The sequence below is a fragment of the Nuphar pumila genome, chromosome 11 (assembly GCF_984573655.1).
Source record: "Nuphar pumila chromosome 11, dmNupPumi1.hap1.1, whole genome shotgun sequence".
Classification (NCBI taxonomy): Eukaryota; Viridiplantae; Streptophyta; class Magnoliopsida; order Nymphaeales; family Nymphaeaceae; genus Nuphar; species Nuphar pumila.
The window spans coordinates 12831734-12839152 of record NC_143259.1 but is presented as its reverse complement, the minus strand read 5'-3'; the positions used below and the strand labels follow the sequence as shown (position 1 = coordinate 12839152).

General features: G+C 40.8%; 1 pseudogene; it reads right to left on the bottom strand.

Annotated features, from left to right (window-relative positions):
- Positions 1-2511: 2511 nt before the first annotated feature.
- Positions 2512-6959, bottom strand: LOC149822009 (plasmodesmata-located protein 8 pseudogene; annotated as a pseudogene).
- Between the last annotated feature and the right edge of the window lie 460 nt (positions 6960-7419).

The following is a 7419-nucleotide window of genomic DNA, read 5'->3' as shown; positions in this document are numbered from 1 at the left end:
AACCCCGCTCTGCCATCACATTACTCAGCTATGCCTGAGCCTCAGCATCTGAAAAATTGTAAATAACTGTGAGAATCAAAGTCCTCATATGAGACCTCACATAATCCAAAAAAAAAAGATAGAAGCATACATTAGGTTAAAAACAACTTTTAAGCACACAATACTATTTAAATAGGCTTGCATTGTAAACAAATTTGATACATGATATTACAACACAAACTTTTCCAATCAATGCAAGAACCAAAGCACAATCGATGCATGAATCAATGTAGATTTCATGAATGGCTTTTTATCGAATTGTTAATCATTACTTTTGAATGCATGTCAATACTTAATGCAACCCATTTAAGTTTCATCTTTAATAAGAACCACAAATACTAAAAAATTTGTCAGCTTTTCAAGGTCCAAGGTAGTCTTCAGAATTCACACAATTTGTATTTTATTAACTAGGTCCTACATATGTCCCTTGACTAACATCGCCAATCATCACCTAGTACCGGAATGACAAGGGCATCATCACCTTCCGACGCTACTTTTCTTAGTATACCAATAACTATAGTTGAGTCAAACCATACTATCTCTCAGGCAAAGTAGTGAAAAGTTTTATACAACCATGATTGGGAACATGAACCTCCCTATTGGGTTATTGAGGTAAACATTGCACACTGTGTTCAGTATCCTCATAATCCCTCACGACCGCCATCCCAGGGTACCACCCTTTTCAGAGGACCTAGGAAGAAAAATAAATTATTACACTGTTTATATCTCTTATATTCTTCTTAAATTATTAAAAGTTCTTTACATAAGAGCGACATGCAAATCATCATACATCATTTGCTATGGTTATTAACCCATTCTGTCATAACAGTGTAATATTGTGCTACATGTGAAATTAAATCCATGCATTTTGCGATTACTGTTTCAAAAATAGGCACAAACACAAAGCCTCAAAAGGCCCTCAAGTGGCTCAACCATAGCCATTATACAACTTATGTCACTTAAAACAAACACAGTCTAATATAAACATCTTGCTCACAATAATTAAAACATATGAATGTATATTCACAGATAAAACAAATAATCATATTTCAAGCTAAAATAAAATCAAAAGAACCCAGATTCTGAATCTAACTAGATTCCAAGAACCACATAAATAAATATGGACCATGAACTAAATTGGGTCAAATGGGTTTTATGGACTTCATAACCGAGAAATAAAAATGTTTAATTACAAACCTTACAACCAATTTCATAACCATGCCCTCCAAAATTAATTGATTTACGTACCAAAATCCCAAATTTTACGAATTTAAGCAAAACTTTAAATTTACTAACAAAATCGCAGATTTTAAATCGTGTTTGACAATATTCAGGTGTTATTTAGTTTAAATCACATGTCTAAATCATTTTTATCTAAATTCCAGATTTAAATCCATGTTTAACTTAGCTTAAACTTACTTAAATAAATTTCAGATTTTTGTTAATCAGAGAAAAACTCTGATTTAAATAATTAAACTCATTCCAAGTGTTAATCGTGTATTTGAAACCTCAATTTTAATTAAATCCTCTTCAGATTTGAGATCTAGCGAGTACTTAAAAATACCCGTTTAACTAAATCAATAAAGCTCAGAGCAAACTAAAACTGAATTTATTAATCAACCTAAAATAAGATTTACCAAGCAAGTAACAACTTCAAGTTTTAATCAATTTTAGATCCAGATTTAATAAATCAGATAAAACCCAGGTTATAACACTGAAAACAAATCAGATTTATTTATCAAGTTAGAATCAGATTTAATCGATAAAAAAACTCATGTTCTTCATTAAATTTAAAATCAGACTTAACTCATCCAAGAATCACAGATTTTGTTAAATCTTCAAAAATCAGATTTAATTAAAATTGAGCTGAATACGAGCCTAGATCGGCCTGGTCAGCCTAATAACAACTCTTGGTTGCATTGGGCATATATGCCTGCGTGCCCAATTTTTTTTTTTCGATAGGCAAGTTGGAAGATAAGCAGGGGTAAGACCATGGAGTTTTAAACTGCCAAGATAGCGATCGTAAGTCCGGCAGGTAGAGCCAGTGCGGCTAGGTCTCTGATCTTGGGGGTGGTTTCTCTGTTTAAATATAAAAAAAAAGAGGTTGAAAGATAAACCTCCTGAAATTCCACCTTGAGACACCTTGGTTTATCATAATCAACTTAATCATTCAACCATCTCATTCGACCCTTTAGTAAGGGTGGCAATCGGGTTGGGTTGGTGGGTCAACACGACGGGTTGGTGGGTCAGCATACCTCAACACGAAGCTGACCTGTTTATTAAACGGGTCGGCTGTGGCAAACACGAACCCGACCCATTTATTAAACGGGTAACCCGACATGACACGGCTAACTCGTTTAATAAACGGGTCGGGTCGGGTAAATGGTTGGCGGGTCGGTTTCGAGTAAGCAGGTAAACTAGTTGGCGGGTCGGGTCGGGTTCGGGTAAATGGGTAAACGGGTCGACAAGCCACTACCGAGCATTGCTCCAGTCCCTGCCGTCCATCTTCGTCAGAAAGTCGACCGACTCCACCAGATCATCACCATCAACTCCGAGGCCGCGAAGCAATCGCTGAAGAGGAAGGGACTCCACTTCCCACCCTAGCGGAAGCCCGAGTACATGCGCGCCAAATGACTCTCCCCTTACGAGCGGACGAAGTCGAGCCAGGGCGAAGAGGAGAAGAAGGCCGTCACCACCATCGCCGTGAAACCCTCCGACCTCTCTACCACCAGATTTTCCGACGAGTTCGAGTTGCGCTTTAGCGACAATCTCAGCCAGGAAAAGGACGCCACCGGTGGTGGTAGTCAGATGAGGGTGGTGGTGACGGAGTGGACACCGCCGACAATCAAGCCGAAGAGTGCCCACAAGGAAGGCAAGATCGTTGCCGGATTAGCCTCCGTTCTCCAAGAGAAACCCTAAATCCCTAATCAAGTATTCAAAAGAAAAAAGGACCCAAAGGTAAATGGGTAAAAGGGTTGGTGGGGCGGGTTCGGGTAAACGGGTTGACCTGACCGCCTAACCCGTTTATTAAACAGGTCAGACGGGTTGGCATACCCCTAGCATGAACCTGACCGGTTTAATAAACGGGTTAGGCGGGTCAACCCGTTTATGACATGAACCCGTTTAAGCCGAGCCCGAACCCGCCTAAGAAGCGGGTTGGCGGGTCGTGTCAGAAATTGCCACCCCTACCCTATAGGTCTTAACGGGGCCTTCAACAAAGATTTTCCTGTTTGACTTCAGATTCTATGCATGGTCGCTGCTTGGTGGGCATGCAGTGACAGCCATTCATCTTGGCGTTTCTCGAGATGAATGGTCAGCAGTAGTGGAGCTTAGCATGTTGCGGTGCTGTATAAAAAGTGACCTCTTTTACTGTTACTAGAGAAGCACCAAGTATATTTGATAAGTTCAGATTAATTTGGGTGTGGGAAACCTGACGTAATTCTTGTATTAATGTACAAGAACAGTAAAAAATTAAGTGGTGACATTAGATAAGCACTTTCGCCACTTAAAGTCCCATGTTGGAATCCAACTAATCACGCACAACTTGATATGGTCCGGGTCGGATCTTGCATATTTTGGTGAGTCTTAACCTACAATAACTCGAATGCACATCAATGAAAATCCAGTCAGCTTCAGATACACATCTGGTCAGTTTTAGGATTCAGAAAGCAAAATGGACCCGGTTTCTGTTCATATCATGTCCAACCTGCAAAATAAATGGATGTGGATTGGGCTGAGACCTGATCCATATCCTATCCTTTGACAATGATACCTAACTACATTAACCAATTGGTGAGAAAAAAGGGAAAATAAAAGCATCATTGTAATGCCGTATTAATCTAGAATCTAATATAAAATCAGTAAAGAGTATACCAAACTTCTTGAATAATAAATTGGATTTTTTTTCTTGAGCTTTTTTAACATGAAGTTTTTTTTTTTTCTCTTCAAACATTACAGTGGGCTACCATCTTGCAAACCTTTAAAAACTTTTGGTACACCAACAAAGAGATAAAGAGGAAGAATGGCTGTACATTAGAGGGGGGGGGGGGCCACCATCATAGTTGGTTGGATTGCTTTAACTGGTCTGAAGGAATAACTTGTCCACTTTTTAACCTGCAAATATTAAGACAACATCTCTGCTAAAGAGAAAGCAAAAGAAAACAAATGGCTTTTGTAGACCCAAAAGGGATTGGCCTAGTGGGATGGGGCATAGACTGTTTGACGGGCAGTCTAGGTTCAAATCCCATGGATGTCACCTCTCATAAGCCAAAGCTTGGTAACTCCGTGGGGTTGAGGGGTAAGCTGACAGGACAGCGACCTTAAGTACGGCAGACTGAGCCAGCAAGGCTAGGTCTCCGCGCCAGAGGCGGTTTCTTCGAGTAAAAAATAAAAAAAAAACAAATGGATTTTGTAAAGAGGGTTTATAAAAAAAAAAAGGAAAAAAAAAGAGGATTTGGTAATTACCTAATGATTTTATCAAAACGGCAATGAGAACCACCACAAGAGCCACCCCAGCTACCACTCCAATGATTATGGCAACTGTTCTTCCAACTGCATCTTCCTGCGGAGGATCTGTAGAAATTGAACAATTAGGTCATATAGTCTACATCAACACTTTCTCATCGGTTTGGACATCTCATTTTTTGGGCTGAAATGTGTCCTACCATGGACTTGAGTTGATGTCTGCAGTGTAAAACTCTACGAGTACTCTCCATGCTCAACGGAGATAGTTTCTCATTTGGCTTAGGCCTTGCAGCAAAGGACACACAAACACTCGATCTCCTTCAACTTGAAAGCCTTAAGCTGACCCACCTAACCAGGTGGTTGCAGAGCCCTCGTGTGCTAGTCTTAGTCGTTTATGTCACATAGATACTTCCTTTTGGCTCGAGATATGCAGCCGTATCCATGTGACATAGGTTGTGAGTTCACCATAATCAGTTTTGGACCAAGGCAACTTGGCTATATCTTGGTCCACTTAGGCGATTAAAATGAACTTTAGGCTCTGTTTGGAAGCCATAGTTGAGAGCGGCAATGGGGGTTTCATGAAATCCCCGTCGTCTCCATCGATTAGGAACACTCTTTTAAGAGGGGAGACGTAGCTGAGAATGGCGTTGGGAGCGTCGACGGCATTAAAAATTCAGCGGATTTCAACAACGTACTTCCGAGGACATTGTTGCAAAATCCGCCGATTTCATCGGCTGTGTCATCACCCTTCTCAACAATGGCTCCCAAACAGAGAGCCTTAACAGTTCAAAAGGGGGCAAGGTGCAATTGGACTGACTAGTTCTGATTTCAATGAGTCCATTGACATAACCAATCTCTTACTGAACTTGCAGTTAAAAATCCTAGTCCCTTCTCTAGCCAAGGTATCCTTAAAACTGTTTTGCTTGCATGGATCACTTAAATTTAGTAGAATTTGAATCTACTTAGTAGATTTTCTTAGTTTCCTAAGAAAATGATCAAACTTGAGCTATTTTAAAAAGGATTCGGATGGGATTGAATGTCACGAGTCCAACAATCCACCTTGTTGGTGGGCCACACCAGGCACTTATGCAAGTTTCTAAAGTAATATTGGCCAAACCTCCTAACCCAGATGGGATATAGATCCTAAAAAGTTTCAGAATTTAAAATTTCATCCTACATTTTTATATTAAAAACGCATATGACATCATTTCTTCTTCTTTTTGGGTTGATCTAACAAAAGGCCTTTACTTGTTTTTCAATTATTAATCAATTAATTAAAAAAAGAAGAGCAAAAGCTTTAGAAGCCTTTTTGATGTTTGTTTCACAAATGATAGGAAAGGATTGGGAAGGGATACTGGTTCAGCAATTTCTCATAAAAATTGCATGAAACAAACAGGTGTACCCCTCTTACCTACAAGTTATCTCCTCTTTGCTTCAGCACTAAGGCTATGGTTGCCCGCCCCGGGGTTCGATCACGGATTGCCCGGGAAGCTGCTACCATCATGTCTGCCGCTTGGCCAGGTGAAGGTCACTTGGAACTGGCTCAGCTTTACTAGGCTCTTTTTTTTTTGAAAGGCCTAGGCTCATTTTTTTAGTAAACTTTAACACAGTCTTCAAGCTACTACTGGTTGTATTTCTTTTAAAAGACAGTGAGTTTGTATCCATAATGATCCAAACCCCTTCCTGAGCCAAGTTGGATCACTAGAACAGAAACAGATGCAGCAAGTTTGGGTTTTACCTGCAGCAGTGCTTGGATAGTACCCGGACGCCCAGTATCGCGCGTAACACTGCACTAAATAAACATCCCCGGCCATGGACGATCCACACATGGTCTTAAGCTTTTCGACGGCTGTGGTCAAACACGGGGTGCAATCACTTGAGCTCAAGTCTCCCAGGCACTGGACATAACCCTGGACTGTGCGTGACGAGCTCACTTTGAACCCACTTCCGGATTGCAAGTCACCAAGGACATCATCCCTCCTAGTGAAGAACTCAACATCATTGCTGCTACTCTTGCTACACTTGCTGTATACCATTGAGGTATCAAGTTTACCCAAGAAATCCACATTAGCATATCTAACAAAGCAGCTGTCAAGTTGTAGGCCTCCTCCATAAGTGTTGACACACACTAGAGTCAGCTGGGCCACAGCATTCCGGACACAGTTTGAGCAGTCAGCTAGGCTCAAGTCGCCGCGACATTGGTAGAGCCCATAGATGGGTGCGTCCGGGTTGGGGATCGAGAAGTTGTTGTAGGAGTAGGAGGAGGCTGAGCTGATGAAGGATGTGAGCATGGAGTTGAGGTTGGTGCTGAATGAGGAACCAGAGTCATACTTGTCTTGTGAGCAGTCTGCATAGATGAAGGCCTCTGCCCTTGCTCTTGCCAAAAGCAAGAAGCAATGAAGGTAGAGAAGCATGAAGAAAGAGCTTGTCAAAGACCAATGCTTCTCCTTCCCCATCTCTCTCTCTCTCTCTTTTCTTTCTTCTGGTTCTTCCAATGCTTTTTGGCTAGTTTAGATGGTGGGATTTCATTTCTAAAAGAAAAAGCAAAAAGGTTATGGCGAGTTAGGATCGAGTGCCATATGATTGCACAAAAATTTGTGCATTAAGCATCTCATCACCCTTCATCAAGTCTTGGGTCCCACACCTGACAGGTCATGTCCCCAAGATGGAGGGTGATCAGGTGCTTAATGCACAAGTGTTTGTTCAATCATCTTGCACCTGATGTTTTCACGTATACAACCATGCTAAGCAAAGCCTAATTAAGCAAGGCCTATGTCACATGGACACTTCATAGAGTCGTGTGTTTAGAAGACACGACACAACACTTGAGCATGGCTCTTTCAAACATTTATTTATAATTTTTTAATAGTTTTCAATAGTATTTTAGTAATAAATTTATTATGCATATAAACTACC